Source organism: Pelobates fuscus, chromosome 6 (genome assembly GCF_036172605.1).
Source record: "Pelobates fuscus isolate aPelFus1 chromosome 6, aPelFus1.pri, whole genome shotgun sequence".
Taxonomy (NCBI): Eukaryota; Metazoa; Chordata; class Amphibia; order Anura; family Pelobatidae; genus Pelobates; species Pelobates fuscus.
Genome location: NC_086322.1, coordinates 36738719 through 36751141, shown reverse-complemented (window position 1 = coordinate 36751141; position 12423 = coordinate 36738719). Strand labels below are relative to the sequence as shown.

At 40.7% G+C, this 12423-nt stretch overlaps 17 non-coding genes across 17 annotated transcripts; all 17 read left to right on the top strand.

Annotated features, from left to right (window-relative positions):
• The first annotated feature begins 232 nt into the window (after window positions 1-232).
• TRNAI-UAU (transfer RNA isoleucine (anticodon UAU)) lies at window positions 233-325 on the top strand. The gene is given in 2 exon segments: window positions 233-270; window positions 290-325. It is a non-coding gene; the product is annotated as a tRNA-Ile (tRNA).
• Window positions 326-1090: 765 nt separating this feature from the next.
• On the top strand, window positions 1091-1163 carry TRNAR-CCU (transfer RNA arginine (anticodon CCU)). The gene has a single exon. It is a non-coding gene; the product is annotated as a tRNA-Arg (tRNA).
• A 417-nt stretch (window positions 1164-1580) lies between these two features.
• Window positions 1581-1673, top strand: TRNAI-UAU (transfer RNA isoleucine (anticodon UAU)). The gene is given in 2 exon segments: window positions 1581-1618; window positions 1638-1673. It is a non-coding gene; the product is annotated as a tRNA-Ile (tRNA).
• A 766-nt stretch (window positions 1674-2439) lies between these two features.
• On the top strand, window positions 2440-2512 carry TRNAR-CCU (transfer RNA arginine (anticodon CCU)). Its single transcript has one exon. It is a non-coding gene; the product is annotated as a tRNA-Arg (tRNA).
• Window positions 2513-2929: 417 nt separating this feature from the next.
• Window positions 2930-3022, top strand: TRNAI-UAU (transfer RNA isoleucine (anticodon UAU)). The gene is given in 2 exon segments: window positions 2930-2967; window positions 2987-3022. It is a non-coding gene; the product is annotated as a tRNA-Ile (tRNA).
• Window positions 3023-3788: 766 nt separating this feature from the next.
• TRNAR-CCU (transfer RNA arginine (anticodon CCU)) lies at window positions 3789-3861 on the top strand. Its single transcript has one exon. It is a non-coding gene; the product is annotated as a tRNA-Arg (tRNA).
• A 417-nt stretch (window positions 3862-4278) lies between these two features.
• TRNAI-UAU (transfer RNA isoleucine (anticodon UAU)) lies at window positions 4279-4371 on the top strand. Its single transcript is given in 2 exon segments — window positions 4279-4316; window positions 4336-4371. It is a non-coding gene; the product is annotated as a tRNA-Ile (tRNA).
• A 765-nt stretch (window positions 4372-5136) lies between these two features.
• On the top strand, window positions 5137-5209 carry TRNAR-CCU (transfer RNA arginine (anticodon CCU)). Its single transcript has one exon. It is a non-coding gene; the product is annotated as a tRNA-Arg (tRNA).
• A 447-nt stretch (window positions 5210-5656) lies between these two features.
• Window positions 5657-5749, top strand: TRNAI-UAU (transfer RNA isoleucine (anticodon UAU)). Its single transcript is given in 2 exon segments — window positions 5657-5694; window positions 5714-5749. It is a non-coding gene; the product is annotated as a tRNA-Ile (tRNA).
• Window positions 5750-6516: 767 nt separating this feature from the next.
• Window positions 6517-6589, top strand: TRNAR-CCU (transfer RNA arginine (anticodon CCU)). Its single transcript has one exon. It is a non-coding gene; the product is annotated as a tRNA-Arg (tRNA).
• Window positions 6590-7006: 417 nt separating this feature from the next.
• TRNAI-UAU (transfer RNA isoleucine (anticodon UAU)) lies at window positions 7007-7099 on the top strand. Its single transcript is given in 2 exon segments — window positions 7007-7044; window positions 7064-7099. It is a non-coding gene; the product is annotated as a tRNA-Ile (tRNA).
• A 765-nt stretch (window positions 7100-7864) lies between these two features.
• On the top strand, window positions 7865-7937 carry TRNAR-CCU (transfer RNA arginine (anticodon CCU)). Its single transcript has one exon. It is a non-coding gene; the product is annotated as a tRNA-Arg (tRNA).
• A 1304-nt stretch (window positions 7938-9241) lies between these two features.
• TRNAR-CCU (transfer RNA arginine (anticodon CCU)) lies at window positions 9242-9314 on the top strand. The gene has a single exon. It is a non-coding gene; the product is annotated as a tRNA-Arg (tRNA).
• A 447-nt stretch (window positions 9315-9761) lies between these two features.
• On the top strand, window positions 9762-9854 carry TRNAI-UAU (transfer RNA isoleucine (anticodon UAU)). The gene is given in 2 exon segments: window positions 9762-9799; window positions 9819-9854. It is a non-coding gene; the product is annotated as a tRNA-Ile (tRNA).
• Window positions 9855-10621: 767 nt separating this feature from the next.
• TRNAR-CCU (transfer RNA arginine (anticodon CCU)) lies at window positions 10622-10694 on the top strand. The gene has a single exon. It is a non-coding gene; the product is annotated as a tRNA-Arg (tRNA).
• A 417-nt stretch (window positions 10695-11111) lies between these two features.
• On the top strand, window positions 11112-11204 carry TRNAI-UAU (transfer RNA isoleucine (anticodon UAU)). The gene is given in 2 exon segments: window positions 11112-11149; window positions 11169-11204. It is a non-coding gene; the product is annotated as a tRNA-Ile (tRNA).
• Window positions 11205-11968: 764 nt separating this feature from the next.
• Window positions 11969-12041, top strand: TRNAR-CCU (transfer RNA arginine (anticodon CCU)). The gene has a single exon. It is a non-coding gene; the product is annotated as a tRNA-Arg (tRNA).
• The last annotated feature ends 382 nt before the right edge of the window (window positions 12042-12423 follow it).

The window sequence follows — 12423 nt, the reverse complement described above, 5'->3', positions numbered from 1 at the left end:
AAAGGCCCAAGTGGAAGATTTTCTCCAAGTTACCTACGCCTTCGGTTCAGCTGCGTTGGCCTTGATTTTAAAATTCACTTTAAATTCTGGACAATTCTCACTTTAGTGAATATATCTGTACGATTATGAAATTGCCACATGAAAGTTGCATTCAACTCATAAGAAGAGACTTGAGAACACTTTGACAGCGCAGGTTTGGGTGAAAACACAGCAGAAGCAGAACAAGCGACTTGCTCTAGTGGCGCAATCGGTTAGCGCGCGGTACTTATAAGGCAGTATCTGTTGAGCAATGCCGAGGTTGTGAGTTCAAGCCTCACCTGGAGCAGTTTTTGCATTTGCTTTTAATTGGTTTATCTGCAAGGTCCAGCACGGTGTCTCCAACCAGCTCTCAACGCCTCACCAGTCATACACGATGTAAAGGGATTCGATTTTGTCCCTCTGTTTGCCCTTGTTTTTATTTGCTCTTAAATTCATCTTACTATTTTTGTCAGGGATTGCCTTTTTTTTGTAGAAGTGTTATCTTTGGCAATTTTTGTCCAAGGGGCGGAGCTTAAGCAAAGTTCCACTTTGGTTGCTAAGCGGATTTACTGACAATCCATCAGTGAAAAGAATCCAACTAAAGGACAAACTGCATACACCACGGACAGAGGAGAACAAAATAGCTGTGCCCAAATATTGAGAGTCGGCGCAAGGGAGAAAACATGATAAATATAGATCGAGGCAAATGGTAAGGTGGATAGAAGAAGATACAAGGGGTATAAGGAAAAGAAAATTGAAAAGAAAAATTTGCATGTCGTACTTGTTTTGCCTTTGCAGCCCTCTTGTTCAATGGTTGGAACATTCCATTTTTATGACCTGAGTTTTCTTAAACTGTGCTGCCACCACGATGCGCATCTTTTTTCCGTTTACAAACAAACGAAAACTAAAGAGTTTCACTATCTTAAAGAACCTTGCCTATTGGCTGTGTGACACTGTAGGTGCAAGAGAAATGATATTGTTACAGACACTGAGCTTATTGTGTGTGGATACTAAGACAAGCTTCTGTTTTTTTTGGGTTTTTTTTAACAGTTAAAAGAAATTTGCACATCAAGCCCCAGTGGCCTAATGGATAAGGCACTGGCCTCCTAAGCCAGGGATTGTGGGTTCAAGTCCCATCTGGGGTGCACCAGCATGTCTAAGGTGGTTGATCTTGAGCATGGCACTCAAATTTAGCAGACCCCAAATGTACAGTTTTATTCACTGATGAGATGATGTGAGGTTTAATCATGGAGACAAGCAGTTGTGTAAAACCCAACAGGGTTATTCATTAAAGTGAAAATGATCAGGAATTCCAAGTGTATTTCAATTTAAAGGCCCAAGTGGAAAATTTTCTCCAAGTTACCTACGCCTTCGGTTCAGCTGCGTTGGCCTTGATTTTAAAATTCACTTTAAATTCTGGACAATTCTCACTTTAGTGAATATATCTGTACGATTATGAAATTGCCACATGAAACTTGCATTCAACTCATAAGAAGAGACTTGAGAACACTTTGACAGCGCAGGTTTGGGTGAAAACACAGCAGTAACAGAGCAAGCGACTTGCTCCAGTGGCGCAATCGGTTAGCGCGCGGTACTTATAAGGCAGTATCTGTTGAGCAATGCCGAGGTTGTGAGTTCAAGCCTCACCTGGAGCAGTTTTTGCATTTGCTTTTAATTGGTTTATCTGCAAGGTCCAGCACGGTGTCTCCAACCAGCTCTCAACGCCTCACCAGTCCTACACGATGTAAAGGGATTCGATTTTGTCCCTCTGTTTGCCCTTGTTTTTATTTGCTCTTAAATTCATCTTACTATTTTTGTTAGGGATTGCCTTTTTTTTTGTAGAAGTGTTATCTTTGGCAATTTTTGTCCAAGGGGCGGAGCTTAAGCAAAGTTCCACTTTGGTTGCTAAGCGGATTTACTGACAATCCATCAGTGAAAAGAATCCAACTAAAGGACAAACTGCATACACCACGGACAGAGGAGAACAAAATAGCTGTGCCCAAATATTGAGAGTCGGCGCAAGGGAGAAAACATGATAAATATAGATCGAGGCAAGTGGTAAGGTGGATAGAAGAAGATACAAGGGGTATAAGGAAAAGAAAATTGAAAAGAAAAATGTGCATGTCGTACTTGTTTTGCCTTTGCAGCCCTCTTGTTCAATGGTTGGAACATTCCATTTTTATGACCTGAGTTTTCTTAAACTGTGCTGCCACCACGATGCGCATCTTTTTTCCGTTTACAAACAAACGAAAACTAAAGAGTTTCACTATCTTAAAGAACCTTGCCTATTGGCTGTGTGACACTGTAGGTGCAAGAGAAATGATATTGTTACAGACACTGAGCTTATTGTGTGTGGATACTAAGACAAGCTTCTGTTTTTTTTGGTTTTTTTTTAACAGTTAAAAGAAATTTGCACATCAAGCCCCAGTGGCCTAATGGATAAGGCACTGGCCTCCTAAGCCAGGGATTGTGGGTTCAAGTCCCATCTGGGGTGCACCAGCATGTCTAAGGTGGTTGATCTTGAGCATGGCACTCAAATTTAGCAGACCCCAAATGTACAGTTTTATTCACTGATGAGATGATGTGAGGTTTAATCATGGAGACAAGCAGTTGTGTAAAACCCAACAGGGTTATTCATTAAAGTGAAAATGATCAGGAATTCCAAGTGTATTTCAATTTAAAGGCCCAAGTGGAAAATTTTCTCCAAGTTACCTACGCCTTCGGTTCAGCTGCGTTGGCCTTGATTTTAAAATTCACTTTAAATTCTGGACAATTCTCACTTTAGTGAATATATCTGTACGATTATGAAATTGCCACATGAAACTTGCATTCAACTCATAAGAAGAGACTTGAGAACACTTTGACAGCGCAGGTTTGGGTGAAAACACAGCAGTAACAGAGCAAGCGACTTGCTCCAGTGGCGCAATCGGTTAGCGCGCGGTACTTATAAGGCAGTATCTGTTGAGCAATGCCGAGGTTGTGAGTTCAAGCCTCACCTGGAGCAGTTTTTGCATTTGCTTTTAATTGGTTTATCTGCAAGGTCCAGCACGGTGTCTCCAACCAGCTCTCAACGCCTCACCAGTCCTACACGATGTAAAGGGATTCGATTTTGTCCCTCTGTTTGCCCTTGTTTTTATTTGCTCTTAAATTCATCTTACTATTTTTGTTAGGGATTGCCTTTTTTTTTGTAGAAGTGTTATCTTTGGCAATTTTTGTCCAAGGGGCGGAGCTTAAGCAAAGTTCCACTTTGGTTGCTAAGCGGATTTACTGACAATCCATCAGTGAAAAGAATCCAACTAAAGGACAAACTGCATACACCACGGACAGAGGAGAACAAAATAGCTGTGCCCAAATATTGAGAGTCGGCGCAAGGGAGAAAACATGATAAATATAGATCGAGGCAAGTGGTAAGGTGGATAGAAGAAGATACAAGGGGTATAAGGAAAAGAAAATTGAAAAGAAAAATGTGCATGTCGTACTTGTTTTGCCTTTGCAGCCCTCTTGTTCAATGGTTGGAACATTCCATTTTTATGACCTGAGTTTTCTTAAACTGTGCTGCCACCACGATGCGCATCTTTTTTCCGTTTACAAACAAACGAAAACTAAAGAGTTTCACTATCTTAAAGAACCTTGCCTATTGGCTGTGTGACACTGTAGGTGCAAGAGAAATGATATTGTTACAGACACTGAGCTTATTGTGTGTGGATACTAAGACAAGCTTCTGTTTTTTTTGGTTTTTTTTTAACAGTTAAAAGAAATTTGCACATCAAGCCCCAGTGGCCTAATGGATAAGGCACTGGCCTCCTAAGCCAGGGATTGTGGGTTCAAGTCCCATCTGGGGTGCACCAGCATGTCTAAGGTGGTTGATCTTGAGCATGGCACTCAAATTTAGCAGACCCCAAATGTACAGTTTTATTCACTGATGAGATGATGTGAGGTTTAATCATGGAGACAAGCAGTTGTGTAAAACCCAACAGGGTTATTCATTAAAGTGAAAATGATCAGGAATTCCAAGTGTATTTCAATTTAAAGGCCCAAGTGGAAAATTTTCTCCAAGTTACCTACGCCTTCGGTTCAGCTGCGTTGGCCTTGATTTTAAAATTCACTTTAAATTCTGGACAATTCTCACTTTAGTGAATATATCTGTACGATTATGAAATTGCCACATGAAACTTGCATTCAACTCATAAGAAGAGACTTGAGAACACTTTGACAGCGCAGGTTTGGGTGAAAACACAGCAGTAACAGAGCAAGCGACTTGCTCCAGTGGCGCAATCGGTTAGCGCGCGGTACTTATAAGGCAGTATCTGTTGAGCAATGCCGAGGTTGTGAGTTCAAGCCTCACCTGGAGCAGTTTTTGCATTTGCTTTTAATTGGTTTATCTGCAAGGTCCAGCACGGTGTCTCCAACCAGCTCTCAACGCCTCACCAGTCCTACACGATGTAAAGGGATTCGATTTTGTCCCTCTGTTTGCCCTTGTTTTTATTTGCTCTTAAATTCATCTTACTATTTTTGTTAGGGATTGCCTTTTTTTTTGTAGAAGTGTTATCTTTGGCAATTTTTGTCCAAGGGGCGGAGCTTAAGCAAAGTTCCACTTTGGTTGCTAAGCGGATTTACTGACAATCCATCAGTGAAAAGAATCCAACTAAAGGACAAACTGCATACACCACGGACAGAGGAGAACAAAATAGCTGTGCCCAAATATTGAGAGTCGGCGCAAGGGAGAAAACATGATAAATATAGATCGAGGCAAGTGGTAAGGTGGATAGAAGAAGATACAAGGGGTATAAGGAAAAGAAAATTGAAAAGAAAAATGTGCATGTCGTACTTGTTTTGCCTTTGCAGCCCTCTTGTTCAATGGTTGGAACATTCCATTTTTATGACCTGAGTTTTCTTAAACTGTGCTGCCACCACGATGCGCATCTTTTTTCCGTTTACAAACAAACGAAAACTAAAGAGTTTCACTATCTTAAAGAACCTTGCCTATTGGCTGTGTGACACTGTAGGTGCAAGAGAAATAATATTGTTACAGACACTGAGCTTATTGTGTGTGGATACTAAGACAAGCTTCTGTTTTTTTTGTTTTTTTTTAATAGTTAAAATAAATTTACACATCAAGCCCCAGTGGCCTAATGGATAAGGCACTGGCCTCCTAAGCCAGGGATTGTGGGTTCAAGTCCCATCTGGGGTGCACCAGCATGTCTAAGGTTGTTGATCTTGAGCATGGCACTCAAATTTAGCAGACCCCAAATGTACAGTTTTATTCACTGATGAGATGATGTGAGGTTTAATCATGGAGACAAGCAGTTGTGTGAGGTTTAATCATGGAGACAAGCAGTTCTGTAAACCCAACAGGGTTATTCACTAAAGTGTAAATGATCAGGAATTCCAAGTGTATTTCAATTTAAAGTCCCAAGTGGAAAATTTTCGCCAAGTTACCTACGCCTTCGGTTCAGCTGCGTTGGACTTGATTTTAAAATTCTTTTTAAATTCTGGACAATTCTCACTTTAGTGAATATATCTGTACGATTATGAAATTGCCACATGAAACTTGCATTCAACTCCTAAGAAGAGACTTGAGAACACTTTGACAGCGCAGGTTTGGGTGAAAACACAGCAGAAGCAGAACAAGCGACTTGCTCTAGTGGCGCAATCGGTTAGCGCGCGGTACTTATAAGGCAGTATCTGTTGAGCAATGCCGAGGTTGTGTGTTCAAGCCTCACCTGGAGCAGTTTTTGCATTTGCTTTTAATTGGTTTATCTGCAAGGTCCAGCACGGTGTCTCCAACCAGCTCTCAACGCCTCACCAGTCATACACGATGTAAAGGGATTCGATTTTGTCCCTCTGTTTGCCCTTGTTTTTATTTGCTCTTAAATTCATCTTACTATTTTTGTCAGGGATTGCCTTTTTTTTGTAGAAGTGTTATCTTTGGCAATTTTTGTCCAAGGGGCGGAGCTTAAGCAAAGTTCCACTTTGGTTGCTAAGCGGATTTACTGACAATCCATCAGTGAAAAGAATCCAACTAAAGGACAAACTGCATACACCACGGACAGAGGAGAACAAAATAGCTGTGCCCAAATATTGAGAGTCGGCGCAAGGGAGAAAACATGATAAATATAGATCGAGGCAAATGGTAAGGTGGATAGAAGAAGATACAAGGGGTATAAGGAAAAGAAAATTGAAAAGAAAAATTTGCATGTCGTACTTGTTTTGCCTTTGCAGCCCTCTTGTTCAATGGTTGGAACATTCCATTTTTATGACCTGAGTTTTCTTAAACTGTGCTGCCACCACGATGCGCATCTTTTTTCCGTTTACAAACAAACGAAAACTAAAGAGTTTCACTATCTTAAAGAACCTTGCCTATTGGCTGTGTGACACTGTAGGTGCAAGAGAAATGATATTGTTACAGACACTGAGCTTATTGTGTGTGGATACTAAGACAAGCTTCTGGTTTTTTTTTGTTTTTTTTTTAACAGTTAAAAGAAATTTACACATCAAGCCCCAGTGGCCTAATGGATAAGGCACTGGCCTCCTAAGCCAGGGATTGTGGGTTCAAGTCCCATCTGGGGTGCACCAGCATGTCTAAGGTGGTTGATCTTGAGCATGGCACTCAAATTTAGCAGACCCCAAATGTACAGTTTTATTCACTGATGAGATGATGTGAGGTTTAATCATGGAGACAAGCAGTTGTGTAAAACCCAACAGGGTTATTCATTAAAGTGAAAATGATCAGGAATTCCAAGTGTATTTCAATTTAAAGGCCCAAGTGGAAAATTTTCTCCAAGTTACCTACGCCTTCGGTTCAGCTGCGTTGGCCTTGATTTTAAAATTCACTTTAAATTCTGGACAATTCTCACTTTAGTGAATATATCTGTACGATTATGAAATTGCCACATGAAACTTGCATTCAACTCATAAGAAGAGACTTGAGAACACTTTGACAGCGCAGGTTTGGGTGAAAACACAGCAGTAACAGAGCAAGCGACTTGCTCCAGTGGCGCAATCGGTTAGCGCGCGGTACTTATAAGGCAGTATCTGTTGAGCAATGCCGAGGTTGTGAGTTCAAGCCTCACCTGGAGCAGTTTTTGCATTTGCTTTTAATTGGTTTATCTGCAAGGTCCAGCACGGTGTCTCCAACCAGCTCTCAACGCCTCACCAGTCCTACACGATGTAAAGGGATTCGATTTTGTCCCTCTGTTTGCCCTTGTTTTTATTTGCTCTTAAATTCATCTTACTATTTTTGTTAGGGATTGCCTTTTTTTTTGTAGAAGTGTTATCTTTGGCAATTTTTGTCCAAGGGGCGGAGCTTAAGCAAAGTTCCACTTTGGTTGCTAAGCGGATTTACTGACAATCCATCAGTGAAAAGAATCCAACTAAAGGACAAACTGCATACACCACGGACAGAGGAGAACAAAATAGCTGTGCCCAAATATTGAGAGTCGGCGCAAGGGAGAAAACATGATAAATATAGATCGAGGCAAGTGGTAAGGTGGATAGAAGAAGATACAAGGGGTATAAGGAAAAGAAAATTGAAAAGAAAAATGTGCATGTCGTACTTGTTTTGCCTTTGCAGCCCTCTTGTTCAATGGTTGGAACATTCCATTTTTATGACCTGAGTTTTCTTAAACTGTGCTGCCACCACGATGCGCATCTTTTTTCCGTTTACAAACAAACGAAAACTAAAGAGTTTCACTATCTTAAAGAACCTTGCCTATTGGCTGTGTGACACTGTAGGTGCAAGAGAAATAATATTGTTACAGACACTGAGCTTATTGTGTGTGGATACTAAGACAAGCTTCTGTTTTTTTTGTTTTTTTTTAATAGTTAAAATAAATTTACACATCAAGCCCCAGTGGCCTAATGGATAAGGCACTGGCCTCCTAAGCCAGGGATTGTGGGTTCAAGTCCCATCTGGGGTGCACCAGCATGTCTAAGGTTGTTGATCTTGAGCATGGCACTCAAATTTAGCAGACCCCAAATGTACAGTTTTATTCACTGATGAGATGATGTGAGGTTTAATCATGGAGACAAGCAGTTGTGTGAGGTTTAATCATGGAGACAAGCAGTTCTGTAAACCCAACAGGGTTATTCACTAAAGTGTAAATGATCAGGAATTCCAAGTGTATTTCAATTTAAAGTCCCAAGTGGAAAATTTTCGCCAAGTTACCTACGCCTTCGGTTCAGCTGCGTTGGACTTGATTTTAAAATTCTTTTTAAATTCTGGACAATTCTCACTTTAGTGAATATATCTGTACGATTATGAAATTGCCACATGAAACTTGCATTCAACTCCTAAGAAGAGACTTGAGAACACTTTGACAGCGCAGGTTTGGGTGAAAACACAGCAGAAGCAGAACAAGCGACTTGCTCTAGTGGCGCAATCGGTTAGCGCGCGGTGCTTATAAGGCAGTATCTGTTGAGCAATGCCGAGGTTGTGTGTTCAAGCCTCACCTGGAGCAGTTTTTGCATTTGCTTTTAATTGGTTTATCTGCAAGGTCCAGCACGGTGTCTCCAACCAGCTCTCAACGCCTCACCAGTCATACACGATGTAAAGGGATTCGATTTTGTCCCTCTGTTTGCCCTTGTTTTTATTTGCTCTTAAATTCATCTTACTATTTTTGTCAGGGATTGCCTTTTTTTTGTAGAAGTGTTATCTTTGGCAATTTTTGTCCAAGGGGCGGAGCTTAAGCAAAGTTCCACTTTGGTTGCTAAGCGGATTTACTGACAATCCATCAGTGAAAAGAATCCAACTAAAGGACAAACTGCATACACCACGGACAGAGGAGAACAAAATAGCTGTGCCCAAATATTGAGAGTCGGCGCAAGGGAGAAAACATGATAAATATAGATCGAGGCAAATGGTAAGGTGGATAGAAGAAGATACAAGGGGTATAAGGAAAAGAAAATTGAAAAGAAAAATTTGCATGTCGTACTTGTTTTGCCTTTGCAGCCCTCTTGTTCAATGGTTGGAACATTCCATTTTTATGACCTGAGTTTTCTTAAACTGTGCTGCCACCACGATGCGCATCTTTTTTCCGTTTACAAACAAACGAAAACTAAAGAGTTTCACTATCTTAAAGAACCTTGCCTATTGGCTGTGTGACACTGTAGGTGCAAGAGAAATAATATTGTTACAGACACTGAGCTTATTGTGTGTGGATACTAAGACAAGCTTCTGTTTTTTTTGTTTTTTTTTAATAGTTAAAATAAATTTACACATCAAGCCCCAGTGGCCTAATGGATAAGGCACTGGCCTCCTAAGCCAGGGATTGTGGGTTCAAGTCCCATCTGGGGTGCACCAGCATGTCTAAGGTTGTTGATCTTGAGCATGGCACTCAAATTTAGCAGACCCCAAATGTACAGTTTTATTCACTGATGAGATGATGTGAGGTTTAATCATGGAGACAAGCAGTTGTGTGAGGTTTAATCATGGAGACAAGCAGTTCTGTAAACCCAACAGGGTTATTCACTAAAGTGTAAATGATCAGGAATTCCAAGTGTATTTCAATTTAAAGTCCCAAGTGGAAAATTTTCGCCAAGTTACCTACGCCTTCGGTTCAGCTGCGTTGGACTTGATTTTAAAATTCTTTTTAAATTCTGGACAATTCTCACTTTAGTGAATATATCTGTACGATTATGAAATTGCCACATGAAACTTGCATTCAACTCCTAAGAAGAGACTTGAGAACACTTTGACAGCGCAGGTTTGGGTGAAAACACAGCAGAAGCAGAACAAGCGACTTGCTCTAGTGGCGCAATCGGTTAGCGCGCGGTACTTATAAGGCAGTATCTGTTGAGCAATGCCGAGGTTGTGTGTTCAAGCCTCACCTGGAGCAGTTTTTGCATTTGCTTTTAATTGGTTTATCTGCAAGGTCCAGCACGGTGTCTCCAACCAGCTCTCAACGCCTCACCAGTCATACACGATGTAAAGGGATTCGATTTTGTCCCTCTGTTTGCCCTTGTTTTTATTTGCTCTTAAATTCATCTTACTATTTTTGTCAGGGATTGCCTTTTTTTTGTAGAAGTGTTATCTTTGGCAATTTTTGTCCAAGGGGCGGAGCTTAAGCAAAGTTCCACTTTGGTTGCTAAGCGGATTTACTGACAATCCATCAGTGAAAAGAATCCAACTAAAGGACAAACTGCATACACCACGGACAGAGGAGAACAAAATAGCTGTGCCCAAATATTGAGAGTCGGCGCAAGGGAGAAAACATGATAAATATAGATCGAGGCAAATGGTAAGGTGGATAGAAGAAGATACAAGGGGTATAAGGAAAAGAAAATTGAAAAGAAAAATTTGCATGTCGTACTTGTTTTGCCTTTGCAGCCCTCTTGTTCAATGGTTGGAACATTCCATTTTTATGACCTGAGTTTTCTTAAACTGTGCTGCCACCACGATGCGCATCTTTTTTCCGTTTACAAACAAACGAAAACTAAAGAGTTTCACTATCTTAAAGAACCTTGCCTATTGGCTGTGTGACACTGTAGGTGCAAGAGAAATGATATTGTTACAGACACTGAGCTTATTGTGTGTGGATACTAAGACAAGCTTCTGGTTTTTTTTTGTTTTTTTTTTAACAGTTAAAAGAAATTTACACATCAAGCCCCAGTGGCCTAATGGATAAGGCACTGGCCTCCTAAGCCAGGGATTGTGGGTTCAAGTCCCATCTGGGGTGCACCAGCATGTCTAAGGTGGTTGATCTTGAGCATGGCACTCAAATTTAGCAGACCCCAAATGTACAGTTTTATTCACTGATGAGATGATGTGAGGTTTAATCATGGAGACAAGCAGTTGTGTAAAACCCAACAGGGTTATTCATTAAAGTGAAAATGATCAGGAATTCCAAGTGTATTTCAATTTAAAGGCCCAAGTGGAAAATTTTCTCCAAGTTACCTACGCCTTCGGTTCAGCTGCGTTGGCCTTGATTTTAAAATTCACTTTAAATTCTGGACAATTCTCACTTTAGTGAATATATCTGTACGATTATGAAATTGCCACATGAAACTTGCATTCAACTCATAAGAAGAGACTTGAGAACACTTTGACAGCGCAGGTTTGGGTGAAAACACAGCAGTAACAGAGCAAGCGACTTGCTCCAGTGGCGCAATCGGTTAGCGCGCGGTACTTATAAGGCAGTATCTGTTGAGCAATGCCGAGGTTGTGAGTTCAAGCCTCACCTGGAGCAGTTTTTGCATTTGCTTTTAATTGGTTTATCTGCAAGGTCCAGCACGGTGTCTCCAACCAGCTCTCAACGCCTCACCAGTCCTACACGATGTAAAGGGATTCGATTTTGTCCCTCTGTTTGCCCTTGTTTTTATTTGCTCTTAAATTCATCTTACTATTTTTGTTAGGGATTGCCTTTTTTTTTGTAGAAGTGTTATCTTTGGCAATTTTTGTCCAAGGGGCGGAGCTTAAGCAAAGTTCCACTTTGGTTGCTAAGCGGATTTACTGACAATCCATCAGTGAAAAGAATCCAACTAAAGGACAAACTGCATACACCACGGACAGAGGAGAACAAAATAGCTGTGCCCAAATATTGAGAGTCGGCGCAAGGGAGAAAACATGATAAATATAGATCGAGGCAAGTGGTAAGGTGGATAGAAGAAGATACAAGGGGTATAAGGAAAAGAAAATTGAAAAGAAAAATGTGCATGTCGTACTTGTTTTGCCTTTGCAGCCCTCTTGTTCAATGGTTGGAACATTCCATTTTTATGACCTGAGTTTTCTTAAACTGTGCTGCCACCACGATGCGCATCTTTTTTCCGTTTACAAACAAACGAAAACTAAAGAGTTTCACTATCTTAAAGAACCTTGCCTATTGGCTGTGTGACACTGTAGGTGCAAGAGAAATAATATTGTTACAGACACTGAGCTTATTGTGTGTGGATACTAAGACAAGCTTCTGTTTTTTTTTTTTTTTTTAATAGTTAAAATAAATTTACACATCAAGCCCCAGTGGCCTAATGGATAAGGCACTGGCCTCCTAAGCCAGGGATTGTGGGTTCAAGTCCCATCTGGGGTGCACCAGCATGTCTAAGGTTGTTGATCTTGAGCATGGCACTCAAATTTAGCAGACCCCAAATGTACAGTTTTATTCACTGATGAGATGATGTGAGGTTTAATCATGGAGACAAGCAGTTGTGTGAGGTTTAATCATGGAGACAAGCAGTTCTGTAAACCCAACAGGGTTATTCACTAAAGTGTAAATGATCAGGAATTCCAAGTGTATTTCAATTTAAAGTCCCAAGTGGAAAATTTTCGCCAAGTTACCTACGCCTTCGGTTCAGCTGCGTTGGACTTGATTTTAAAATTCTTTTTAAATTCTGGACAATTCTCACTTTAGTGAATATATCTGTACGATTATGAAATTGCCACATGAAACTTGCATTCAACTCCTAAGAAGA